The 27,983-nt window shown below is 35.0% G+C and overlaps 1 protein-coding gene across 2 annotated transcripts in view; it reads left to right on the top strand.

Annotated features, from left to right (window-relative positions):
- LOC110202632 (putative olfactory receptor 2W6) overlaps positions 1 to 27,983 on the top strand; it is a 227,827-nt gene that overhangs the window by 128,230 nt on the left and 71,614 nt on the right. Inside the window, exon 4 of one of the 2 annotated variants that reach the window (XR_013487093.1) lies at positions 11,248 to 14,536. The exons of the other annotated variant lie outside the window; for it this stretch is intronic. The gene's annotated coding sequence lies outside the window, so the exon portion shown is untranslated. Of the gene's footprint in view, positions 1 to 11,247; positions 14,537 to 27,983 lie in introns of those variants that run through there. 2 annotated transcript variants of the gene reach the window in all.

Raw genomic sequence — 27,983 nt, 5'->3', positions numbered from 1 at the left:
CCAACCTTTTACCTTCACTCTGTGTGTATCTCTCTGCTTCAGATGTGTTTCTGGTAAATAACATATTGTAGAATTATGGTTTTGAATCTATTCTGCTATCTGCTTCCATTTTATGGGAGAGTTCATATCATTTACATTTACAGTTAATTTTAATATTTGTGTCTTTTTCTCCATCCTATTCCACTCCCCCTTTGTTTATACTTTTCTCTCTCATTTTTCTGTTTCTCTCCTCACAAGTGTTTTACTTCTGACCACTGCCTCTCTCAATCTGCCCCCTTTTGTCAGCCCCCTCCCTTTTCTTTCCTCTTTCCCCTCCTAATTCCTGTAGGATAAGATAGATTTCTATACCCAAGTGTGTGTGTATGTTATTTCCTCTTTGAGCCAATTCTGATAAGAGTAAGGTTTAAACAATGCTCACCTCCCTCCCTTCTTTCCCTCTACTGTAATAGGTCTTTGTGCTTCTTCATGAGATATAATTTATCCTTTTCTGCCTCTTCCTTTCTTCCTCTTCCAGTACAATCCTCTTTATCACTCTTAAATTTTTTTTATCATCAAATCAAAGTCAACTTATACCCACATTCTCTGTCTATGTACACCCTTTCTAAATGTTGTAATAAAGATACAGTTCTCAAGAGTTTCAAGTATCATCTACCTATGGATGTATGTAAACAATTTACCCTTACTGAATAACATCTGTTTTTTCTTTCCTGTTTACCTTTTTATGCCTCTCTTGAGTCTTGTATTTGAAGATCAAATTTTCTGTTGAGTTCTGGTCTTTTTGTCAAGAAGGTTTGGAAGTCCCCTATTTCATTGACTATCATCTCCTCCTCTGAAAGATTATGCTCAGTTTTGCTGGGTAGTTGATCTTTGGTTGTAATCCAAGCTCCTCTACCTTATGGAATATCATATCCCAAGCCCTCCAATCCTTTCATGTAAAAGCTGCTAGGTCGTGCATAATCCTGATTGTGGTTCCATGATATTTAAATGGTTTCTTTCTGTCTGCTTTCAGTATTTTCTCCTTGACCTGACAATTCTGGAATTTGGCTACAATATTCCTTGGTATTTCATTTTCAGATCTCTTTCAGGAAGCGATTGGTGGATTCTTTTAATGACTATTTTACTGTCTGGTTGTAGGACCTCAGGTCAATTTTCCTTGATAATTTCTTGATAGATGCTGTCCAGACTCTTTTTTTTTTATCATGTCTTCAGTAAACCAATAATTCTTAAATTTTCTCTCCTGGATCTATTTTCCAGGTCAGTTGTTTTTCTTTTCTTTTCTTTCTTCCTTTCTTTCTTCTTCCTTCCTTCCTTCCTTCCTTTCCTTTTCCTTCTTCCTCTTTCTTTTTCTTCTTCTTTCTTTCTTTCTTTCTTTCTTCTTTCTTTCTTTCTTTCTTTCTTTCTTTCTTTCTTTCTTTCTTTCTTTCTTTCTTTCTTTCTTTCCTGGCAATTGGTGTTAATTGACTTGCCCAGGGTCACACAGCTAGTAAGTATCAAGTATTTGGTCTGAGTCCTCCTGACTTCAGGCCGGTGCTCTCTCCACTGTGCCACCTAGCTGCCTCTAGTTGTTTTTCCAAAGAGTTATTTTACAATTTATTCTATTTTTTTCATTCTTTTGTTTCTGTTTGACTGATTCTCGATGTCTCATAGAGTCATTAGCTTCCATTTGCCCAGTTCTAATTTTTAACAAATTGTTTTCTTCAGTTAGCTTTTGTAACTCCTTTCCCATTTGGCCAATTCTACTTTTTAAGGAAGTCTTCTCTTTAGTGGATTTTTGTACTTCCTTTTCCATTCAGCCAATTGTATTTTTTAAGGAGTTGTTTTATTCCGTCAATTTTTCTCCTTCTTTTTCTAAGCTGTCGAGAACTCTCTTGCATACCTCTCATTTCTTTTCCCAATTTTTCTTCTACTTCTCTTCTTTGACTTTTCAAATCCTTCTTGAGCTCTTCCAAGAAAGCTTTATGGGCTTGGGACCAATTCATAGTTCCCTTTGATGTTTCAGATGTAAGTCTATTGACAATGTTGTCCTCTTCTGAGTTTGTGTTTTGATCTTCCCTGTCACCATAATAATTCTCTATGGTCAGTGTTCTTTTTTGTTTCTTGTTCATGATGTCTACCTATTTCCTGGCTTTTAAATTGAACTTTGCTGAAGCACAGAGGGCACTCACCCAAACTCCTTGTGCTGGGTACTTCCAGGGGCCTGGTCTCCAGTTTTGTGTGCTTTGGCCTCAGGTGCTGGCAGTTGGGGGCCTTCAGGGTCTGTTAACTTACTTGTTATTGTTCTGGGGTCCTAGTGGTGGTGTCTGGTATGTCCTGAGGCCAGGAGGGATGTTTTTTCATTTCCCTAGAGGCTGTGCTGAAGCACAGAGAGGTTCTACTGCTGGAGGATGCTTCCTTGCCTGGAGCTCTGCTGAAGCAGGGCGAGGTCTGCTGCTGATGGATGCCTGCCCATCTGGGGCTGGGCCAGCACACATGGTGGTTCTCCCAGTGGGAGGCTGGAAGGTCTCCTGGCTATGCTAAGCATGTGCAAGATCATGGTGTTGGCATTTGCCTGCTCCACCATCCTGGGGCTCAGGATCTTCCTATGGTTTGCTTAGATGGGTCCTGTCACTGGCTTGCTGGGACACTTCCTGTCCTGCAGTGTGATCCCCTTTTACCTTAGTGAAACAGACCTTTATTGCTAATCTTCCAAATTTTCTGGACTAAGACACTACTCTACCCTATTTTTCTTCTGGCTCCATTGTTCCAGGATTTTTCCTGGGGTGTTATTTTTTTTTAAATTTTTTTAAGAGGTCAAGAAGGGAGAGGGATAGCAACTTAGTGCTTACTCCACCATCTTGGCCTCATCAAAATTTTTTTTCACAGTAATGATTACCAACTCCGTATTTCCTCAATCCTATTTTTCCCATTTATCCCACTGTGTCTCTCCTTTCACCCTGTGCATTCTCAAAAATGTTTTTCTTCTGAATTTTACCTCCTCCAAACTACCCTCACTTCTATTCACCCTCCTCCCCAACCTTCTCTTATCCCTTTATTCTCATACTTTCCTGTATCATAAGATAAATTTCTACACCAAACTAAGTTTCTCTCTTTGGGCCAATTTTGATCAGAGTAAAGTTCACATGCTCCCCTACCTTCTTCACCCATTTCCCCTCCATGGTAAAATCTCTCGAGCCTCTTTTATGTGAGATAACTTATCCCATTCTACTTCTCCTTTTCCCCTTCTCCTAGTGCATTCTTTCTCACCCTTTTTTTTTTAAGATACTCATCCTTATTGCTATAGAAACTTTTTGTAGTCAGGATGTCTTTCTGCTGTTTCCTCATTTTGCAGCCTATTTCTTGACTTTTAACACTATGCTAAAGTGGCACTCTGCTTCCCAAGTGGATGGGGAACCATCCCAGGCTTCACAAGCTTTGTTTTGGGCAACTATTTTCAGAGGTGATTCTGGGGATTTGTCAGTTTTTGGTTCTTTTATGGTTGTATGATCTAGGCAGAGGTGTGTTTGCTACTCTCCTGTACTGTGCACTAGTCTGTGAGAGATCACAAGCACTCTTTTTCATCCTGGGACTGTGACGAAGGTTCCCCACTCCACTCTGGCCACAAGCTTGGCCATACTAGTGCTCCTCCTCACGCTTGGACTGAGACCCAGGAATGTGACCTAGATCCAAGTATGAGCAACGCGACGGAGTCCTGCCTCTGATGCCAGCAAAGGGACTCCTATAATCTTCTGACTAGTTGTCTGATCCCCTTAACATGAGTGGGTTGAGAGATCCAGAAACTGCCATGGCTGCCAGTGATTCAGTCAGCCATAAGCCCTGCTCCTGTATTGCTGGGGCCTAGTCTGTGCTAGCGAGGCCTGTGTTGGACTGCTCTCCACTCTCATCCTGGTGCAATAGACCTTTCTTACGACCTTCTAAGTTGTCTTGGGCTGGAAAATTGTTTCACTAAATCCTTTTGTGGATTCTGCCACTTTACGGTTTGTTTTGAGCCATTATTTAATGGTATTTGTTGGGGTTTGAGGAAAAGCTCAGTTGAATCCCTCTCTTTTCTCTGCCATCTTGACTCCACCTCTTCTCTTTCTAAATTAGATGTACTTTTGCTTATGCTTTGTTGAGATCATGATTTCTACCCGTTTTTTTTCAGCTGAAGCATAATAGATTTTGTTCCACACCCTTACCTTTATTCTCTGTATCTGCTTCAAATGTGTTTCTTTTAAAGAGCATGTTCTAGGATTCTGGTTTTCAATTAATTCTGCTATCCATTTCTTTTTTATAGGTGAGTTTATCCCGTTCACATTTACAATTATGATAACTACTTGTGTATTTCTTTCCATCCTATTTTCCCCTGTTTATCTTTTTCTGAGACCTTCACCACCTACCTCCTCACTAGTGTTTTACTTCTGACTAGCTCCTTCCCCAATCTGCCCTCCCTTCTATCAGTGCATTCTTTCTCACTCTTTAATTTTATTTTTTAGTCACCCCCCCTTTTCTTATCTCCATCTCTTTTTAGTTCCCTATAGATTAAGATAGATTTCTAGCCATCTGAATGTATATTTTCTTCCCTCTTTGAGCCAATTATGTTGAGAGTAAGGTTCAAGTATTGCCTGCCACCTCCCCATCCCCCTGCTGTGATTTTTCATTTGTGCCTCTTTTATGTGAGCTAATTCAGCTCTTTCTATCTCTCAGTTCCCCCTTCGCTTAGTACAATCCTCTCTCTCAACTTTTAATTTTTTTATATCATCCCATTGTAGTCAACACACACCTGTACCATCTGTCTATATACACTCCTTCCAATTGCTCTAATATTGATAAAATTCTTAAGAGTTACAGTTATCATCTTATGTAAAAATACATACAATTTCACCTTTTTGAATTTTTTGTATTCAATTTCCTGTTTACCTTTTCATGTTTTTTTGAGTTTTGTATTTGAAGATCAAAATTTTTGTTCAGCTTTTGTCTTTTCGTTAGGATTTCTTGAAAGTTCTCTATATCATTAACCATCAATTTTTTTTTCTCCTGAAGGATTATACTTGGTGATTCTTGGTTGTAATCCCAGCTCCTTTGCCTTCTGGAACATGATATTCCAAGTCCTCTGGTCCTCTAGTATAGATGCTGCCAAATCTTGTGTAATTCCAACTGTGGCTCCATGGTATTTGAATTATTTCTGGCTGTTTGTAGTGTTTTCTCCTTGGTGGGGGAGCTCTGGAATTTGGCTATAATATTCCTGGGAGTTTGCATTTTGGGATCTTCTTCAGGAGGTGATTAGTGGATTCTTTCGATTTCTATTTACTGTCTGGTTTTAGAATATCAGTGCAGTTTTCTTGCTGCTGCCTTGCACTGGGGGCAGGACCTTGCTGCTGGCCCCCTGTTGTGAGACCTGCTTCTGGCAAAGTAGTGAGTGGTATCTTAGGGTCAGAGGATATATACAGTTCAATGACTTGTTAAGTATAGTTCCAAATTACTTTCCAGGATAATTAGATCATTTTACAATTTCACAAAGAGTACGAAAGTGTGCCTGTCCTTAACTGCCTTTTAACACTTATCATTTTACTCCCTGCTTTTTTTAGTATTTTGCCAATCTTACCGATGTGAGACAGAACTTCATAGTTATTTGACTTTTGAACTATTTTTCATATAGTCCTTGGTAGCATACATTTTTTGAGAACTGATTATTTATATCCTTCTATTGTTTATCTATTCAAGTCTAGCTCTTAATCTTTTATATGTATGAATTCTTTTTTACATTTAAATAGCAAGTATTTATTAAAGAAATTTGCTGCAAAGATGTCCCCCTCTCCCACAAGCTAATTTCCCCCCCTTCTAATTCTAATTGCAATGATTTTGTAAACCCTTTTCAATTTGATGTAATTATCCTCATGGTGTCTTGTTGAGCCTGCTTCTGGATATACATGATGGAGGCACCCTTTTCCCTTTCAGAGCTCATGCAGGAATTTTCTCACTGTTTTCACTTGCTGCATGGATTTTGTGCACACTCTAAGGACTGGCTTTTTTTTGGTTACTTCCTTTCCCACCTCCATAACATAGTTAACGTTCAATATTCTGTGATCTTTTGTAATCCTTGTTTAATAAAGAAATTTTCACCATCTTCTTCTCTTTTCTAATTTGTTTATAATAAGAATACACACACACACACACACACACACACACACACACACACACACATATATGTATATATTTAGGTCATATAGCCATTTGGAATCTACTGTGGCATATATTGTGAAATGTTCACTTGTTAGGAGTTCTTCACATTTTTTTGTGTGTGTCAAAGACCCCTTTGGGTATCTGGTGAAGCCTATAGATGTTTGTTGGGAATAACATTTTAAAATGCCTAATCAATTAAGTGAAATGCTAGATATCAGTTAAGGAGTAGTGAAAATAAGGAGAGAATTTTTTTTTAACCATACGAATTTACTGACTTCTTGAAATCTATTCATGGCAGTTTAAGAATTCCTTGTTCTAAACCTAATTTCTATCAGACTACTTTCCTATTTTCCTGGTAGTTTTGTTAAATAAGTACAAATTTCAGTAATTGGAGTCCTTTGATTGGTCAGATCTTATGCTATTATGTTGTATTATTTTTGGGTCTGATATACATAATATGCTTTTACTAACTTTTTTATTTTTTAACCAATGTCAATTAGTTGTTGTGGTTACAGCTTTGTAGCATAATTGAAGATATAAAATGTTAGGTCCCATTATTTTCCACATTTTCCCAATTATTTCCCTTAGAGGATTGTTAAATTTTTCTTTGAAATTATGTTTATATCTTTTTTAGGTTTTTTGTTTTGTTTTGGTTTTTGGATAGACAATGGAGTTAAGTGACTTGTCCATGGTCACGTAGCTAGTAAGTGTTCTGTGCCTGAGGCTAGATTTTGAACTCAGGTCCTTCTGAATCCAGAGCCAGTGCTCTATCCACTGTGCCATCTAGCTGCCCCTCTTTTTTAGTTTTTAAGAATTTATGTTTTGGGTTTTAATATTTGTTGCTTGTTTATTATTTTTTTTAGTTGCATACTCAATTCACTGCTTTCTTCCTTCTTTCACTTCTGAAAATGTGTAGAGATATAAATTTTCTCTTAATGGCTTCCTTAGCCTCACTCCCAGAAGATTCATCCCAAAGTTTGTGGAATGTTGTTTTTCTGTTACTATTTTCTTAGGTGTAATTATTGATTGTTTCTGATTTTAAGTTTTAATCTTTTCTTCAAACAATCTTTATTTATTTATTTTTTGATGAGGCAAAGTACTGAGTGGTATCTTAAGGTAAAAGGATATATACATTTCAGTGACTTAGTAAGTATGGTTCCAAATTACTTTCCAGAATAATTAGATAATTTTACAACTCCACTAAGAGTTGGGGTTAAGTGACTTGCCCAGAGTCATGCAGCTAGTAAGTGTTATGTGTCTGTGGCTAGATTTGAACTCAGATCCTCCTGACTCCAAGGCTGATGCTCTATTCACTGTGCCACCTACCTGCTGCACACTCTTTATTTATTAAAAAATTTTTTCCATTCTAATTTGTTAAGAATTTGTTTCATATTTCTTTTTTATTTCTTTTTTCTTTTTAAAATTAATTTATTTTAAATTATCAACAATTACTTCCACATACTTTTGAGTTTTAAATTTTTCTCCCCCCTCCTCCCCACCTCCCTCCCCAAGATGGTGTGCAATCTGATATGGGCTACACATATACATTCCTATTAAACATATTTTCACATTAGTGATGTTGTAAGTAAGAATTAGAACCAACAGAAGGAACCACCAAAAAGAGGAAACAAAACACAACAGAACAAAAAATAGCAAACAGTATGCTTTGATCTGCATTCAAACTCCATATTTCTTTCTTCATATGTAGATAGCGTTTTCCACCATGAGACCTTTGGAAATTCTTAGATCCTTGTATTACTGAGAAGGGTTAAGTCTATTGATATTAGTCATCACACAATGTGACTGTTACTGTGTACAACGTTCTCCTGATTCTGCTCACTTCACTCAGCATCAGACCATACAAGTCTTTCTAAGTTTTTCTGAAGTCAGCCTATTCATCATTTCTTATAGCACAGGAGTATTCCATTACATTCATATACTGCAACTTGTTCAGCCATTCCCCAATTGATGGGTACCCTTTCAATTTCCAATTCTTTGCCACCACAAAAAGAGCTGCTATAAATATTTTTGTACATGTAAGTCCTTTACCTATTTGTATGATCTTTCTGGGATATAGCCCTAGAAATAATTTTATTTGTTTAATCAAGTTTTTAATGCCTCAGAATATAGTCTATTTTTGTAAAAGCCTCATGCAAACTGAGACATGTATGTATATATATATATATATATATATATGTGTGTGTGTGTGTGTGTGTGTGTGTGTAAAACCTACATTTCTATTAGTATACAATAATTATCAGAAATCCATCAACCTAAGTTTTCTAAAATTTTATCCATATCTGTAATTTCTTTTTTTATCCCTTTGTTAGATTTTTCCACGTCTGAAAGCAGTACATGCTGATTACGAAATGTCATAATTTTGCTATGTCTTTATTCCAGTAATTTGATTAACTTTTCCTCTAAGTACTTAGATGATGGTATTAAAAAAGTGGTATATTTTTATTATTGGGATAGCTATTGTGCTACATTCTTTGAAATATTTTCTTTATCATATATGAAGCATGCTTTTCTTTTCAATAATATTCTAAAGGGATTCAAGGAATAGCATCCCAAGGACTCTTCCAGTGAAGTTCATGTTCAAAAGCTGGGGGTTAGGCATATTTTTCCCCCTTTATATTTGAAGGAAATATTTCAAAACTCAGTTTTGTAGCTGTGAAAATATATGACATAGTGAATCTTAAAATGGTCTTCGAGAGGAATTATGAAAAGAAGTCTTTCACACTCATGGGATGGAAGTAGTACTTAAAGGCCTTAAGTACTTACTTAAATGGCTAGGGTATAGTGTCCTGCACTATGAGAAGCTACTGTAATTGTAGGTAATAATAAATTTCCACAGAGAAAGAAATAAAAAAATCCATAACTGATGGTCTTAGCCTTTAAATAAATGACTTTTTCTTACACAGCCATTGATGACACTGTTCTTCCCACCAGATTTTTCCTGGTAGTATTCTATCATACACTCAATTTAAGAAAATATGGCCCCAGTGATAGCTAAATTTTTGGCATAGGACAGTCTTCTCTGTCCTTTAATTTTAAGAATTTCTTTCTCTATACACACACAAACACATACACACATACATATAGACATAAATACACACATCTAGTGTGATATATGTGTGTATGTGTGTATATATTCTCTTCCAAATTCCATATATGTATACATACATACATGTACACACATAGGAGAATAGTGTGGAAGTTTTCTGATGAATCAGCAAAGAAGGCAAAGAATGACCTATCAGGCAGTTAGGAAAACAAATATTCAAGGGTGAAGAACCTACAGCCTCAAAGCCATATGTGTCCCTTAGGTCCTCAAGTGTGGCTGTTTGACTGAATCCAAACTTCACAGAACCTTCAGGCAAAGGGCTACACTTAAGGACCTAGTGGGCCACATGTGGAACTCAAGGTTGCAAGGTTTCCCGCCACTGAATTTGATAGTAACATTGTGGAAGAGGACAGCATGAGTAAGTTTATAGTTAAGAGTGTCAAATGCTGCCAAATGATCAAGGAGGGTGAAGACAAAATAGAGGCAGATGAATTTAGCAGTTGAGATCATTTTAGTATGTTCTTAGAGCAGTTTACATTGAGTTGTGAATCTAAAACCTAATTGTAAGGGTTTGAGAAATAATACCTTGGTGAGGAAGAAGATACAATGAGGATAGATGCTTATTGATGTGAACTTGATGGTATTAGTGAGGAGAAGAATATGACTATATCTCAAGGGGAAGACATGGTAAAACTCCAGATTGCTTAAGGATGAGGAAGTCTGTACATGTTTGTAGGAAGCAAGAAAGATGTTATTAAACATGGGGAGACTGAAGTCGAGTGAGATAGAAGGAATGATATATGGAGAAGTGCTGTGAAAAAACGAAGCAGGATCAAACGCACAAGTGAAAGATATTTAATGATGAGCAAAGACCAGCTTACCCTCAGAGACTGGAACAAAGGTGAAGTGGATGGGTTTTGAGGAGTGGAATAGGTGAGATTAAAAAACTTATGACTGTTAGCCCCAGTCTTATCAGTAAAATAGTGGGTCGTAGTGTTCGTTTAGAAAAAGGGAGTAGAAATAAGATGGAAGTTTTGAGGAGAGACAAAGAGATTTCAAATGTCAATTATGGAAATTGTGATAATCATTTAGAGAAGAGCTAAAGGAATACTGTACAAGAATAAGAACTCAGAAATGTTCAGTAGTGCAAGAGTAGGAGTGAGAAAAATGCAAGGTGGGGTGACTTAAGCAGGAAATGAATAACTGTAAGATAGAGAAAGCAAGGAATTCAAGGGTAGAGAGCTGTGTATAGTTGAATTGGATAAATTTAGGGTCAGAGTGTGATGAAGGGAAGAGAGGCCAGAAATAATGAAGTGGGAGAGCACAGAGGGACAGAAGTTACAGTGAAGATAAAGAACAGTATTGAAGCAGAAAGATCAATGGAAGGAAAGGTGATTTTGATCAGAGAAGATTTAGAGGTGTAGGTCATGGTTGCTCATGGTGGTGATTAACATCTATGGCTAATGGTGACTGAGGTGGTGTAAAATTTAGATCATGGACTTTAAAGAGGTGGAACAACTTGAAACTAGTTATAGAGGAACATCAATGTGTATATAAAAGTCTGTAAGTATGAAGGTATGGTGGTGGAGAGACGGGACATAATGGGTACAGAAAATGAGAAAAGTGACAGACACAGTCATTGTGCTGTGTAGCTTTTCTTAATTTTTATTTCTGGTTATGGTTGTAAGGTAAGTCTTACTGGGAATGTGGGGTTCATAAGGAGACTATGTATGAAAATGACTGTTAGTAAGTTTTTGATTAAAAAAGAAGGAAAAGAACATCTATACTTGATTTCAAGAAAGTTTTAGATGGAGGAGAAATAGAAGGATAGAGTGAAGCTTAAGGAAGGAGAGTTCGAAGATGTTTAAAATAGGTGGGTCTTGACGAAGCAGTTATCTCATAGGCTATTTCCTTTCCCAGTCACAATCTGGCAGGGCATGAGAGAAGGCACAATCAACCTACACTAGAGAATGTGGCCTTTGTGATTTCTAAACAGAATTCATTTTTTTTTTTGTGAACAGAGAAAAAGTGTAATATGAAGACTAATATGAAAGGTGGACAAAAGAGGATACAGACTACAATCCCAACTGGAGAAGAGAGGTCAGAGAGATTAAGGACAGAACAAAGCATCATTAGAGGCTTGAAGAAAAGAAGAAACTATATGGTATAACCACCATAGAGAAGGAGATCTAGAGCTAGAGAGAAAGAGAGCCAAGAACAGATTATTGAAAGAATTCCAGTTGAGATTCAAAAGACAGTCAGCAAGATTCAGTTATTTCCTGCAGCACTGACCAGTGGCTGAGAAGTATGAGGAAGACCTCGATCATAGGATTTATCTTTGGTTGAGGGTTAACATCAAGGAAACAAAGGAAGGTCAAGGATGCAAAGCATTCAAGGATGGAAAAGCATAGTCTCATGTTCCATTTTGGATGGTCCATCACAATGTAGAATCAAATCCATTTATGTAGGGCATGATAGATGTTCTTCAACTTTCTCCCTATTCCCCTGACTATTGTCCCCTAACAGAAACACTACCACCACTTTCTTGTTCAGTTAATAGATAATACACATGTTCTTAATCTTTTTAGAAAAAGTCCATGCCAATGAGCCCAGATATTCCCATTAGAATTCCCAGAACATATTTTTTTACTTGGAGTCTCTTAATGGAGAGTGGAATATGGAATGAATTGTCCATCCAATGGACTTTTCATCTGAGGACTTTGGACTGGATTTTTACTGAGGACGCAGGGTAGCCTGGAAGCCTGGGAATCATTGCTGGGCAACATGAAAGGACAGAGAAGAGGGTAACATGCTTTTAGGACAGAACCAATGCTACCCAATACCATGTCTTTCTTAGGAGAAAAAGTTAAGTATATTGTAAGGCAACAACCAATCCAGTAAAATATAACATAAAAGCCCACCAATATCAGGATGGTTTGGGTAGCCTTGGCCTCATAGGAATGCCTAGAAGAGAGGCTGGTGTTATGAATGTGCTGAATATTCTTTTTATGTCTATAGAGAAACACTACCATGTAACCACTGGCCAAACTCATTAGGGTGAGAAAGAAGAAATCTCGAGCAGTTGTGGCAGTGAGAAATAAATTTTGAGCTATGTAATAAGTATCTGGTTTAGTGGTGCAGTATTTCATAGAATAACCTTGTTTGTACAAAGTGAAATTTCCACTGGTTTGAAGAGAATCAATGACATGGATTTAGATCAACATGTTGATGATCCAGATGAAAAAGAAGAAAGTAAGTATATATTTGCTTATTCTGGGTTTTAGCCATGCGGGTCTTGAATGAATGGGGCTAATAGTGATGGCTTGAAATATGCTCAGGAGACAGGTTGTGCCAATAGAAAGCCCCTGGCCCAACCTGTAGAAATACATGGTCATCTTACACCCAACATCATCCAGAACATTTTTTGCCCCAACGTAGACCATAGTATCAGGAATTCCTCTAGTGATAAGTGTCATAACATTAGCTAGTGTCAGATGGGTGATAATCATATTCATGGGTCTCTTATGGTGGGGCTGAATATATAAGATATAGATGTATATCACGAATAGTTGGGAATTCCCCAGGACTCCAATAACAGTTTGAAAGAAGGTGCAAATCCCCAAGATCAGATCACTTAGAAGCATTCTGTCGGTTTCTTTTAGGGCATAGCAAAAGGACCCAAATCATTTTCATTTCATGGAAATAGTGCTGATGAATTCTTGAGTGATGGAATTCTGAGGACATAAGGTAGATGAATATTGTCCAGAGAAATGAGCAAATTTCCATAGTACTGATTGAATAGAAAGAAGTCATAACTGTTCACATTGTTATACAAATTTTTTAGCCTTACTGCTTCATGATGTAACATGGAAAACTATCCAGTATTCCACCCACACTCCTGTGACATTGCTAGCCTCATCTACTTGACATCATTTGTTATGCCTCTCTGATGCCACCCTCCTTGCTTCCTATAATATTATATAGCCCACCTTTTGAAAGCACCTGGGGGGGGGAAGAAACACTATTTCTTTTTCAGTTCAAAAAATATGATCTGACAGAATAGACCTTTGTACCTGTGTGGGGTTGGTATCAGGGTTGAAGATGAGAGTTGCCATACAGCCTGAAAGTCCTCATCAATGAACTTGCTTGTAGACTTTTCAGATGATGGGCCTTGTGTGAGTATAAAATATGGTTTAGCATTGTACCTTGAATTAAAGGGTCACAAAATTTCAGATTTGGAAAGGACCCCAAAACCATTTGGTCCAAGTCATACCTGAAAAAAATCCCTCTGCTCTGTACCTGAAAAAGTGATCTTCTAGGTTTTTGCTAGAATACTTCTAATGAGGCCCTCAGATCCCATTACCTTCCAAAGCAGAACATTCTACTTCTGGAGATTTCATAGGCAGAGTTAAGGGAAGAGGACACTTTAAAGAGATCAGGTAGCTCTTTGTTCATGGAAGGCATAGAGTAAACAGTGGTAACTAAGTCTGTTCTTGGTCTAAGGAAAGACACAAGGGCAGGAAATCTGGCTTAAGTCAATCTTTACAAGAGTTAATAACTTCCCCTGTTGACTTCTGAATCAGGTCGTTAAGCAGTACAGTTCCAGAACTCCCTGTGACAATATGTGGTACAGACTATAAGAAATTTTGAATGTGTGGAGAAGGAGCATGAGTTCAACGATATAGATTTGTATCTCTCATTTATTGATGATTGCTGAGTTCATACAATCTCAGTTTTTATCAAGTATCATAATACACTGTGCTAGGCTCTTAAATTGTCCTCAGTTACCAAATTTGCAAACTGGCATAATAATACTTGTATCGCCTACCTCAAAGCATTGTTGTAAGGAAAGTCTGAAAAGTAAAAAATTCTTTTTCACAGTTGTATGATCTTTATCATTCCAAACTGCTGCACTAATTGATCTTGCTTTTCATTGACTTGATTGATTTTTAGAGATAGATCCATTCTAAAACAAACAAAAAACTAAAACAGAACCATGCAATGATATATGAAACCTGTCCTAACTACAGCTTACCTGTAGTTTCTTTTTGATTTCTCTTCCACTAGGAGTTAAGTCTGCCTTCTTTACCGCACTATCATGTACTTTTTGTACTTTTCTTCATGATTTTTTCTAGTTGTAAAAGGAAATATTTCATTAATATTTCCCCCCATTTAGTCATAGACAGAGACATTTTTCTGAAAAGGGCATTAACAGTGATACAATTAAATATCCCCATTCTAAAGATGAGAACATTGAGGTTCACACTGAGATTAATATACATTATGCCACCTGGCTCTCCTTGGAATTGAAACCAGACCCTTAAATGCAGTTATTATTCCAGTGCACTATATTGCCTCATGAAGGAAAACCATTTCAATTTTCACCACTGAATTCAAAATATTTTGTATGGTAAAGTACTGTATCCCAATATTTTCCTGGGAGTCAAAGACCTTGGTTTATGGCTCTGATTTATGATTCTAAGCAGCTGTATAACTTTGAGTAAGTTATTAATGGACATGGGAGCATGATATTAATGCATAATGGGCATGGAATCACAAAGACCTGAGTTCAAACTTGGCCTCAGATAATTACTAGCTGTGTGACCATGGGAAAGTAATTTAACCATGTTTGCCTCACTTTCCTCAACTGCAAAATGAGCTGGAGAAGGAAATGGCAAACCACTTCAGTCTCCTTGCCAAGAAAACCCCAAATGGGGTCATGAAGAGTCAGACACAACTGAAATAACTGAAGAACAATAACAACAACATCAATTCAATTGCAAAGAATTCAATTCCAAGGTGCTGTCTGAGTTTGGATAAGTCACTTAAACTCTCTGATTTCTATCTCTAAAATATTGGTGCTGTATTCAATGACAACTATGTCCTTTTCTAATCATGAATGCTGTCAAAATAGTGTATTATTCTGTTTATATAAGTTTGATCTAGATTTTAAAGACATTTGAATCCTGGGCTAAATCGTTTGAGTCTTATTCAGGAGACCATTGGGAACCACTGAGAATTCTTATGGAGTGGATCACAGTTATATATTAGAAAGATTAATCTTGTTAAATGTGGATGGATGAGAGAGATGAGAGACTGAATGCCAAGTAAGTAATTAAGAAGTTATCTCAGCAGTGTAATTAAGAGGTAATAAAGGGCTATATTACATTGGTAGGAGAGAAATTTAAAGACGTGAATGTATTCAAGATAACAAAAAACAAAAAAATTTATTATAAACTTGACTTTTCTGTAAATCAAATTATTTGGTGGCTAATTTTGACACTCTTAGCTAAACTGAAAACCAGATTTTCCAGGACTAAAATGATGGTAGCCCCATTGTACTCTGCTGGATAATCTGGAATGTTTTATTCAGTTCTGGACACTGTACTTTACAAAGAACATTGATAGTCTGGACAGTATCCAGAGGAGGGTAATCAGGATGATGTAATAATGATCACCTATTAAGGCAATGTAGGCCCTTGGTAGCTCAAAAGTGAGTGGATTAAAGAAATGAATAAAGAGATTCAAAGCATTTACATTTTGTAAGGAGCAAGAAGGCTATTTTCTTTTTTATGTCATAGATTATACTTGTCAGGACTTTTTTTTTCTTTTTGGTGAGGCAATCAGGGTTAAGTGACTTGCCCAGGGTTACATAGCTAGTAAGTGTCAAGTGTCTGAAGTTACATTTGAACTCAGGTCCTCTTGACTCCAAGGCTGGATCTTGATCTACTGTGCAACCTGGTTACCCCTCTTGTTAGGAATTTATTAGTAAATGCATTGAAGGGAATCAAAAGGTATCAAAATCCCTTGATCTTTTTCAGATGATTTGCTATCTTTCTGTGCCTCCCCCATCTTTTACTTGTGAATCTGATTTTTTCAAACCTATGTATGTGACTTTTAATTTAATCATATTAGGTTCAGCTCAGTGTGAACATTCTTTTGAAATCTGACTCTGAAAAGAGAGGAGGAAGGAAAGGATTGTTATACCTTGGAAAGCAGCACTCTAGATGAACTCCTAGGTAATGAAATGTGGTAAGAGTAGAATAGAGTGGTTAATCCCTAAACTACAACTTGCATTAAGGAAGTTGGAGTAGAGTATAGGTGATATTTTAAAAGCTCATTTCAATAAATCCAGGGAGAACTGGTAAGGGAGAGTATGGGGATTTCTGTGCAAGATCTATGTTGGAAGTGATAACAGTGAAGTGAAGGAGATTGTATCTGTTGTTGGTAAAATGATTAACAGAATAGAAGGGAGCACCAAAGTTAACAGTTTTAACTTGAGTTTAAATGGGCTGAATTTACCTTTAGAAACTAAAAGTCTCAGAATAGATTAGAGGAAATGATCCATTTCTTATTTAGTTAATTTTGATATTTTGTATTTTGGTAGATAATTGATCATTTCCTTTAAATTCTCAGCTTTTCTGACACATAATTATGTATAAAAATTATTACTATCATTATTATTACCACTAATATTATTATTTCCTCTTTTAATTATCTATTCAACTTATTATTTTTTATTTTTAATAATCTGAGCCACTATCAACTCTCTCAACCCAGGTCACATTTTCTAAGGGTAGTGGAATGACTAAATAAATTTTGGTATCTAAATATAATGGAATTAAACTACAAGAAAATATAAATATGAGTAATGAAAGCAGAAGGAAAAATATATTTTGCTAATAGAAATACAGAGAAAAACTATTATACTTAAAGTTTACTTAGTCAATAAAATTGTATTAATATTAAATATGTATTTATAGATTCTTAAAGTTAATGTTAATACAAATGAAAAAGACTAAATACTTTTTTTTAAACTATTATTATCTCATCTGATTCTCATAATGACCCTGGGAAGTAGGTGCTATTATTTTCCCCATTTTAATGATGAGGAAACTGAGGCAAACAGAAGTTAAGCGACTTGTCCAAGTTCAGAAAGCTAGTGTCTGCTGCCAAATTTGAACTTCAATCTGCCTGACTCCAGGCCCAGCCCTCCAATCACCATACCACCAGCTGCCACAAGGTATGTAAGTATCTGCCAGTAAAGTATTTATACTGCCATTAAGAGATTTTACCTTCCTACTGGCAAAATTGGACAAGCATAACAAAGATAAACAAAAAAGACTTTATAGATGAAAAGAATATTGTGAAGAACAGAACTGACTGTTGTACAGAGAAAATTGAATTGGAAATATTAAAGTTTACTTTCTTCATTAATACGTAGGACATTTTATAAAAATGATCATGCTGCAGAGCAAAAGGATTGTGGGAGTGGATTGTACCATGGTCAACAACACTCCCTACTGCAGCTGAACCAGATTAAAATGTAATCAGGAAATATTTAGCAAAATAAATTCACATTAATGTTAATGTGTATTTATTTTGAGTCAATATGTAACCAGCAGAAATTCTTATTTACAGTTTATTGGCACCTGTTTGTACTACAGTTTGATACGCTGCTCTAGAGTATAGAGAGGAAACTAAACATTTCCTTTATAGATATCATGTCTATACTTTGATGGATATGTGAACTCATATATGTGTTATTGCCTTATGTTAAAGATCACAAACCATCTACGTCTGCACATCTTGCATGACTTTTTTCCTATTTTCCCATAAATCTATCACTGAGAATCTACCAAAGGCTTGGGACCTTCCTCTAGATATCTTGACATTGTTTAAACCCTCATGGGGAATAAGCCTATCCATATTTAATTCCTTGCCCACAGTATGTGATGGTCTTATTTTTTTTTTTCCAGAACCAGTCGTGTAGCTAGGGAAAAGAATAAACTATTACGGCAAAGAATAGACATTTAAGATATCTCTCTTATGACAAACTTTACACTTCTTTATGCAATTATTTTGGGTAACAATCTGATTAAATAACACATGCACAAGTTTGCCTGTTCTCTCTTGTTTTGATCAAGAATGTATACATCATTCTCATTAAAATTTCACAAAGGTGAAAAAAATGGAAGGTTTGATGAGAGTTTCTATTGATAATCTTGATTATCTTTTGGAGAGCAATAATAGCATTTGATATACTTTTTATGCATTTGGCCCTGCACTTTTTTTCAGATACCTTGGAAATTGGTCTCTCAAAGACCTCTAGATTTGTTTCAACATCAAAATCCTTTATGTCTAGTTGGTCTCATCCACTGTCTTCTCTGATTTTTGTTTTCTTCAGCAGCACTTTCTCAGACAACACTCCATTGTCCTTGGTGGCAAAAAGTTTGTTGTAAACATCTTTACACATCTTTTACCTTCCTTATGTTTGTTGTCCATATTTCAGTTTCATTCTTAAGTATCCTTAATATGACTTTTGCTTAGTTGAGTTTCCCCAAACTCTTTCTAAACTTATCATTTTTTTTTTACCATTTTTGCTTCATAATGTTTTGTGAGGTGATACTTTTCATAACCTTCCATCATTCTTTTTCATAAGATTTGACAAATATGTATATTTTTATACATATACATAGGTATACATAATATACATATACATACATATACATACATCTATATCTACATCTATATCTCTATCTATCTATCTATCTATCTATCTATCTATCTATCTATCTATCTCCTAGATAAATGTTACTCTTGGCTTCCAGGAAGCTCTACTTGGTGAAGAAAATCAAAGTTTGCTGGTGGAGGCAGCTTTTGGGCACCTTTCATCTTTGATTTCTATTTTTTAAATGTCCTTAGAAAATGATGACAGTGTATTTGTCCTTTTATCTATTTCCCATTTTTTTTCATCAACACTTTGTTTCAATAGGTTACTTTGGATTTGCCCCAATTATATACCTTATTATTTCATTTTTATTCATTCTTTAATTTTAGCATTAATTTTGATCTCTGCATTAGCAACTTGGTGATCTGATTGTACACAAATGACTCCTAAATCAATAACTCTGTCTTTTAAATGATATGATCTTTTAACAAATATTGTTATATTATTTGGTCTAGCTCATCCATATATTCTTTTAGAAGAAAATATTCTCATCAAATAGGATAGGAATGATGCTTTTATCTTATTTTTAAAATGTTGAAATCTCTTTTTCTTCTTTCTAAAATATATACATACAGATATGTATAAATGCATATATACGTTTATGTAAATCTCAATGTACTTTTTCACTATCAGTCTTTATTCCTATCTTTCTGTGAAAGACTTTCAAATATTAAGTTATATGTTGATTAGGCTTACAGGATCTTATTTGGTACCTTTTACTGATATGGAGAAGGGATGAATTCTTAACTAAACGAGGGACAGAGGCTGTCACAAAAGATAAAATATTTAACTTTAATTATGTGAGATTAAAATCCTCTGCATGAAAAAAAAAATCAATTTAACTAGGATGATAAGGGAAACAGATTGAGGGATAACTTTGAATCAGCCACCTATAATAAGGTCTTTTATCCAAAGTATAAGAAGATTCAATAAAAATATAAAACTCTGAAAAGTATCCCCCAATGGAAAAATGGTCAAATGCTATGAATAAACAGTTCTCAAAATAATTTCAAACTATTGAAAACCATATTAAACACAATCTAAATTACTGCAATAAGAGAAATGTTGATCATAACACCTCTGAGGTGTCACCTCATACTCAGCAAATTGTCAAATATGACAAAACACATCATTATTGGAGGCATTATGGAAAGACAGACACACTAATTCACTTTTGATGGAGGAGTGAACTGCTCCTGGAAAGTGAATTACTTCTGGAAAGCATTTAGGAATTATGCAGGAAAGGGACTAAATTGTCCATCCTCTTTGATGCACAGATCCATGAAGAATAAAAGGAAAGTTGTTATATGCATCAAAAATATTTAGAGGATATCTTTTTATCATAGCAAAGAACTTGAAGAAAGTAGACCCCAATCAATTGGGAAGTGATTTAAGCAAGTTGTGATGAATAAATATAGCAGAATATTACTTAAGTGTAAGAAACAATAAATATATTGGATACAGAGAAGCATGGCAAGACAGACAGTGCTGAAAGGTGAAGTAGAACCAAGAAAACAATGTATACAGTGATGATAAAAGTACAAATGGAGAGAACAACCATAATAAAACAAACTGTCTGAAAAACAAAACCATAAACCTATGTAAAAACAATATCTATACTTCAACATATCAAAATGGATGAGATATAGTTCAAGCACATCTCAGAGGTGAATCTGCTTCCTTGAAGTTTTATAAACTGAATAGAAAAAGAGAAGTCCAATGAGACACACGTGTTTTTAAAATTACAAGTCCAAGGGTAGACAGAGTCTAAATTGTAGTATTTAGGTTGGTAGACATCTAGCTGCAATATCTTAGATGGCCCCTACTTTGATGTGGATGGAGCCACTTTTTTTCTCAACTCCTCCTCTCAGCCAATTTCACAGGCATGATTTTCCCTTAATCAGCGCTTCCATTCTTTTTCTTATTCAGAAGCACAGTAGGCTATAAGAACTATGAGGGCATGGGGGAGTAAACTTGTGGAAGATTTTTCTCACTTCCCTTGTCTCTTTTTTTTAACACCACTATTTTAATTTTATTTGTGCTCAGATTTGTGAAATCTGGGTTTGTGTGTGTTGTTATTGTGCTTGGGAAGTTTATAAAATTATTTTTTAAAGCAATCAATACAATTCTTTTCTGCAGGCATGATAGAGTCATCTGAATGGAAAAGGTCTAGATCCTCTCTCCCTTTATATTTATATGCCACTGACCATTCATTGCCCATTTTTCATTCTTTCCCTTCATTAATAATGAGGCACATTCTAGGAACAATTAATGTCTATCTTCATCTACATAGCATTGCTATTAATTAAAACATAAAGAGTAACTTAAAACAATAGAAAAAAATTGGAACAGAACCTAACTCTCTTTGGGAAGGAGAAGGTGAGAGTAGGAAAGGAAAGGGAGGATGAAAGTGTCACTCACTATCATTCATCTCAGCCGATACAAGAAGCCCTAGTATTTCTCATCTTATTCCCAAATGATATCTCCAAGTCTTAGTCATTCAACCATGATAGTGGCAGTGAATACCCTGGTGGCCAGCACTTCCTCTGCCTCAGTGCACAAGCAAAGTTAAAACAACAACAACAGCAGCAACGATTTGAACTCATTGTGTTGCCATATTCACATTCAGTTCCAAGCTTCTTTTTCTACACTATTGTCTCAGTGCCCCTCTTCTTCCTAGCACAAGCCAAGTAATTCCACTATGGCCCCCAAGAACTTCAAGTCCCAGCATGCAATTTTTTCTACATCAGAAAAACCACCAGTTTCAAAAAGAGATTAATAAAACAAAAATGAGAACAAAAGAGATAATTTCAAAAAGATGAAATAAGCAGAATTTAACCCACTTTCATTGTCTTAAGCAAATTAAGTGACTTCTTCTTAGGAAAGACCATATGGAAATATATTTTTGCATGGTTGCACATGTGTAAATATATCAAATTTCTTGCCTTCTCAATGAGTAGAAAAGGAATTTAGGACTCAAAATGAAAAAAAATAATATTACAATTTATTTTTATATGTAATAAGAACAAAAATAACAAATGATTAAAAAATAAAAGACAAAAAAAGGCCTAAAATAAAACCAAATTTTTAAAATGTAGGAGAGAGAAATGAAAAGTATGAAACAAATGAACAAAATAAAAAATGAGAAAGGAAAGATCACAACAAAATAAAAGAAAATAAAGGTAGTTATCAAAAACTATTTAAATTAATTATGAGGCAAAAAATCAAATGAAACAAATGAATACATAAAAATTTCAAAGCAAGAGGAATTAGATTCCTTTTTAAAAAGCCAATCTTTGCAAGAAAATTTGAACAGATAACAAAAGGATCCCTTAGGGGAAAGAACACATACACACACACAACAAAGTTACAGAGATTCACAAGTGAATCTTACCAAAAATTTAAATAACAATATTTACAAACTCTTTTTAAAAATAAAAAAAAATAATATTCAATTTTTCTAGAATTATATATATGATCTTCATATCAAAATAATAGAAGGGTATGGCAGAGAAAGATAATTACAGACCAATATAATTAATGGAAATTGAAATATTTACAAGGCAAAATATTAAATAAATATTAGCAATTATATCGACTTATACCCCCAAATTTTCATTGTGACAAAATTGGATTTTTATCGTGAATGTGAGAGTATTTCAACTTTAGGAAACAAATTAGTAAAATAAATCATATTCATTACAAAACTAATTATGTTACTTAATTATATCAAAAACCTTTAAATGTGCCAGCCACTATGCTAAGCAATGTTACAAGCCAGAAACCAGATTTCAATGTCAGTCTTTCTAACTCTGGACTCAGCTCTCCCTCCTCTGTGATCAATAATCTAACTGTAAAAAGTCACATGAAACAATATAGGAGCTTCTCAGGCTTTAGACATCTTTGTCAGGCACATTTACAAATGCGTATGAAGAGAAGTTTCATAACTAGCCATGTGAGCACTTTAAAGTAGACACAAAATAGAGGTGATCAGGGTCAAAAAAGTACAATATGGAGAAAAGTGAAATGAATGAAAAAAGAAAACAGAATAGAAGAAAAATTGATAAGGGAGCTTAGAGAAATGAGTGAAAAGGATAAAGGAAAACAAGAGGACAAGACATGCAATACAGAAAAAATGTGACATATATAGCCCAAAGGACAAGAAGTAGAACAAAGAAAATGAGAGGACATACAGGTGAAGAAAGAAGTAAAACCAGCAAATGAATCAATGTAGTGTCTAGCACTAGCTCAGGAGTCAGGGAGCTTGGAATCTATTAGCAACTCTAATAATTCTAACTAATTAGCTTCATATTCTTGAAAAACTTCTCTGAGGCTCATTGTCCTCATTTGTAAAGTGAAGGACTTGGCCTGTATCACTTTTTGGTCCTTTCCAACTCTAAGAATATATGATTCTATGGTTTTAAGAAAAGAAAGAAAGTGAGCATTACAAAATGAAAAGAGAAAAATGCACAGTGCAATAGAGTGTCAATGGGTGAAGAAAAAAGGAAAGAGATGATTCAAAGAAATAAAAAGGGGTCTAACAAAAGAGGGAAAAGGTTCTTAGGACCTACATTTAGAGCTAGAAGAGATCTTATAGTTCATTTAGTCTAATTTCTCCATTTTGTAAATGAGGAAACTGAGGTCCAGAGTGTCATGCCTAAGGTCACACAGTAAGTGCTATGAAACTCATGCCAAACTTGTTAGAGGATCTGAGTTATATCTTTGACTGTCCTTTATTACCTGTGTGAGTTTATTACCTGTGCAAGACATTCCAGCCCTCTGAGATTCAATTTCCTCACCAATAAAATTAGGATTGGATTGGATGAGCTCTAAGGTCCTTTCCCATTTTAAATCTATCTTCTTATGATCTAAATAAGTAGTAAAGATAAATTCAAACCTAGATGCTTTGTCTTCCAATCCAGTGCTCTTTCCATTCAAGGGAATGGTTGAAAAAAGAGAAATGAATAAAATGAGAATTAAATAGGTGAAGAGAAGAGAGGAAATAATAAAAAGAGGAAAATGAGAGAAGAAAAAATGACGATAAAAAAGCCATTATGAAGGAGAGAAACAACTGTTTCAAAACTGTCTTGAAGAAAAGCAAACTTGTATTGAAACAACATTGTTTAAAAAAAAAGAAGCAATGATTTAAAGAAAAATAAAAGACTTCAGTCCTTTTGCTAAGAAGCTAATAAATAATGTTTGCTTACCTGAATTAGTTTGTGCTGTCCTTGAAAAGAGGTCTGTGACAGAGTGTGTGTGGAGAAGGACAGTGGGAACTGAAGTTATAGGAAAGTTACAGCATGACTTTATCTCGTAAAAGGATTGTAATTACTGTATCATCTAAAATTGTTTTGACATTCTCTCCAGTGGGAGTTTTTGACAGCCCAAAAAGCAAAAAACATGTCTCAGCTGCAAGTTTCCCTCCTCATCTATTTGTCAGAATTATTAACGTAAATGCAAAGTTGTCATATTAGTTAAAACTTTTTGAGACCTGGCATTCCACAATACAGGGCAATCATTCTGTAATGTCCTTGATTTGATTTCTTCCAGGCTGAGACTAAGCCCTAGGAGCTATTATTCTATGTACATAGCTTCCTTACCTATATTTTATTGAGTAGAAGGTTTTTGATTAAGAGCAGAAAGTTTATTAAGAGCTAAAGGTTTGGTAACACATTTGAAAAGCTATGAATAGTATATAGAAATGTAATTGATTCTGGAAGGCTTCTCCACAAAAGTGTTTTATTTTGTTTTGCTTTCATTTTTCTTTGTAATACTACTATATTTCTTTGTCATTTTTGTTAGTAGTTAATATTGTTCTCTCCTTTTTTATGTTAAAATGAATTTTATTTGAGGAATTTTCTTGAGGTCATTGAGAGAACCACATAGTTTTGCAAAGGCAACTTAATTACCTCTCTTTAACCTACGCATCTCTTCTATCTGTCCAAAATAAATGCATTGTTGGACAAAGCCTATATCAAGAGTTCTTTTCATTTTTGTTTCTTTTAAAATTAAAAACATTTTCACATTAGTCATGATGTAAAGAAGTATTAAACTAATGGGAAGAAACATGAGAAATAAGAAACAAAACAAAACGACAAAAGGAGAGCAAAGAATATGCTTCCATCTACATTTAGAGTCCATAGTTCTTTCTCTGCATGTGGATAGCATTTTCCATCATGAGTCTTTTGGAATTTTTTTTTCTTTTGTCATTTCCTTTTTAAATTTTACTAATTTATTTTGATTTATCGACAATCACTTCCATATGCTTTTGAATTGAAAATTTTTCTCCCCATTCCTCTCCCCCACACTCCCCAAGATGGCACACAATCTGATATAGGCTTTACATTTACGATCCTATTAAACGTATTTTTACATTAGTGAAGTTGTAAGTTAAAACCAATAGGAGGAACCATCAGAAAGATGAAACAAAACTCAACAGAAGGTAAGAATAAGTGATAGCGATTCGCCTTCAATAGTCCTTTCTTTGGATGTGGACAGCATTTTCCATCCTGAGGCCTCTGTAGATGTCTTAGATCCTTGTAATGCTGAGAAGGGTTCAGTTTAACATTAGTCATGCATAACGTGGCTGTTATTGTGTACAAAGTCCTCTTGGTTCTGCTCACTTCACTCAGCATCAGACCATATAAGTCTTTCCAGGTTTTTCTGAAGTCAGCCTGTTCATCATTTCTTACAGCATGATAGTATTCCATTACATTCATACCACAACTTGCTCAGCCATTCCCCAATTGATGGGCATCCTTTCGATTTCCAATTCTTTGACACCACAAAAAGAGTTGCTATGAATATTTTTGTACATGTGGGTCCTTTTCCCATTTGTTTGATCTCTTTGGGATACATCCCTAGAAGTGCTATTGCTGGATCAAAGGGTATGCACATTTTTGTAGCCCTTTGGGCATAGTTCCAAATTGTTCTCCAAAATGGTTGGATCATTTCACAACTCCACCAACAATGTATTAGTGTTCCAATTTTCCCACATCTTCTCCAACATTTATCATTTTCCTGTTTTGTCATGTTGGCCAATCTGATAGGTGTGATGTGGTACCTCAGAGTTGTTTTGATTTGCATTTCTCTAATCAAGATTTAGAGCATTTTTTCATATGACTATAGATGGCTTTAATTTCTTCATCTGAGAACTGTCTGTTCATATCCTTTGACCATTTATCAATTGGGGAATGGCTTGTGTTCTTATAAATTTGTCTTAATTCTCTATATATTTTAGAAATGAGGCCTTTATCAGAGAGACTGGTTGTAAAAATTCTTTCCCAATTTTCTACCTTCCTTCTAATCTTAGTTGCATTGGCTTTGTTTGTGCAAAAACTTTTCAATTTAATGTAATCAAAATTATCCATTTTGCTTTTCATAATGTTCTCTATCTCCTGTTTGGTCATGAATTCTTCTGTTCTCCATAGATCTGATAGGTAAACTATTCCTTGTTCTCCCAGTTTGCTTATGGTATCAGCCTTTATATCTAAGTCATGAACCCATTTTGACTTTATTTTGGTATATGGTGTGAGATTTGGGTCTATGCCTAGTTTCTGCCATACTCTTTTCCAGTTTTCCCAGCAGTTTTTTTCAAAGAGTGGGTTCTTATCCAGAAGCTGGGGTCTTTGGGTTTATCAAATAATAGATTACTATAGTCATTGACTACTGTGTCTTGCATATTTAACCTATTCCACTGATCCACCTCCCTATTTCTTAGCCAGTAGCAAGCAGTTTTGATGACTGCTGCTTTATAATACAATTTAAGATCTGGAATGGCTAGGCCACCTTCCCCTGCATTTCTTTTCATTAGTTCCTTTGATATTCTGGACCTTTTGTTTTTCCAAATGAATTTTTATATTTTTTCTAACTCTATAAAATAATTTTTTGGTAGTTTGATTGGTATGGCATTGAATAAGTAAATTAGCTTAGGTAGGATTGTCATTTTTATTATATTAGCTGGCCTACCCATGAGCAACTGATGTTTTTCCAATTATTTAGATCTGATTTTATTTGTGTGAAAAGTGTTTTGTAATTGTGTTCATAGAGTTCCTGGGTTTGTTTCGGGAGGTAGACTCCTAAATATTTTATAATGTCTACAGTAACTTTTAATGGGATTTCTCTTTCTGTCTCTTGCTGTTGGGCTTTGTTGGTAATATATAAAAATGCTGATGATTTATGTGGGTTTATTTTATAGCCTGCAACTTTGCTAAAGTTGTTTATTATTTCAAGTAGTTTTTTACTTGATTCTCTAGGATTCTCTAAGTATATCATCATGTCATCTGCAAAGAGTGATAGCTTTGTTTCTTCTTTGCCTATTCTAATGCCTTCAATTTCTTTTTCTTCTCTTATTGCTAAAGCTAAGGTTTCCAGTACAATATTGAATAACAGTGGTGATAATGGACATCCTTGTTTCACCCCGATCTTATTGGAAATGCTTCTAGCCTGTCCCCATTACATATAATGCTTGCTGAAGGTTTTAGATAATGCTATTTATTATTTTAAGGAAGACTCCATTTATACCTATGCTTTCTAGTGTTTTTAATAGGAATGGGTGTTGTATTTTATCAAAAGCTTTTTCTGCATCTATTGAGATGATCATGTGGTTTCTGTTGGTTTTGTGTTGATATGCTCAATGATGCTGATAGTTTTCCTAATATTGAACCAACCCTGCATTCCTGGTATAAATCCTACCTGGTCATAGTGTATTATTCTTGTGATAAGTTGCTGCAATCTATTTGCTAGTATTTTGTTTAAAATTTTTGCATCTATATTCATTAGAGAAATTGGTCTATAATTTTCTTTCTCTATTTTGACTCTTCCTGGTTTAGGTATCAACACCATATTTGTATCATAAAAAGAATTTGGTAAGACTCCTTCTTCACCTATTTTCCCAAATAGTCTATATAGTATTGGAATTAATTGTTCTTTAAATGTTTGATAGAATTCGCATGTAAATCCATCTGGCCCTGGAGATTTTTTCCTAGGGAGTTCATCAATGGCTTGTTCAATTTCTTTTTCTGAGATGGGGTTATTTAAGTATTTTACTTCCTCTTCGGTTAATCTGGGCAATTTATATTTTTGTAAATATGTATCCATTTCACTAAGATTGTCAAATTTGTTGGCATATAGTTGGGCAAAATAATTCCTAATTATTGTTTTAATTTCCTCTTCCTTGGTGGTAGCTTCCCTTTTCATTCTTGATACTAGTAATTTGGTTTTCTTCTTTCTTTTTTTAATTAAATT

This window comes from Phascolarctos cinereus, unplaced genomic scaffold (assembly GCF_003287225.1).
Source record: "Phascolarctos cinereus isolate Bilbo 61053 unplaced genomic scaffold, phaCin_HiC Scaffold_5;HRSCAF=322, whole genome shotgun sequence".
Classification (NCBI taxonomy): domain Eukaryota; kingdom Metazoa; phylum Chordata; class Mammalia; order Diprotodontia; family Phascolarctidae; genus Phascolarctos; species Phascolarctos cinereus.
Note: the sequence above shows the minus strand (reverse complement) of the source record. Positions and strands in the feature narration are given on the sequence as shown.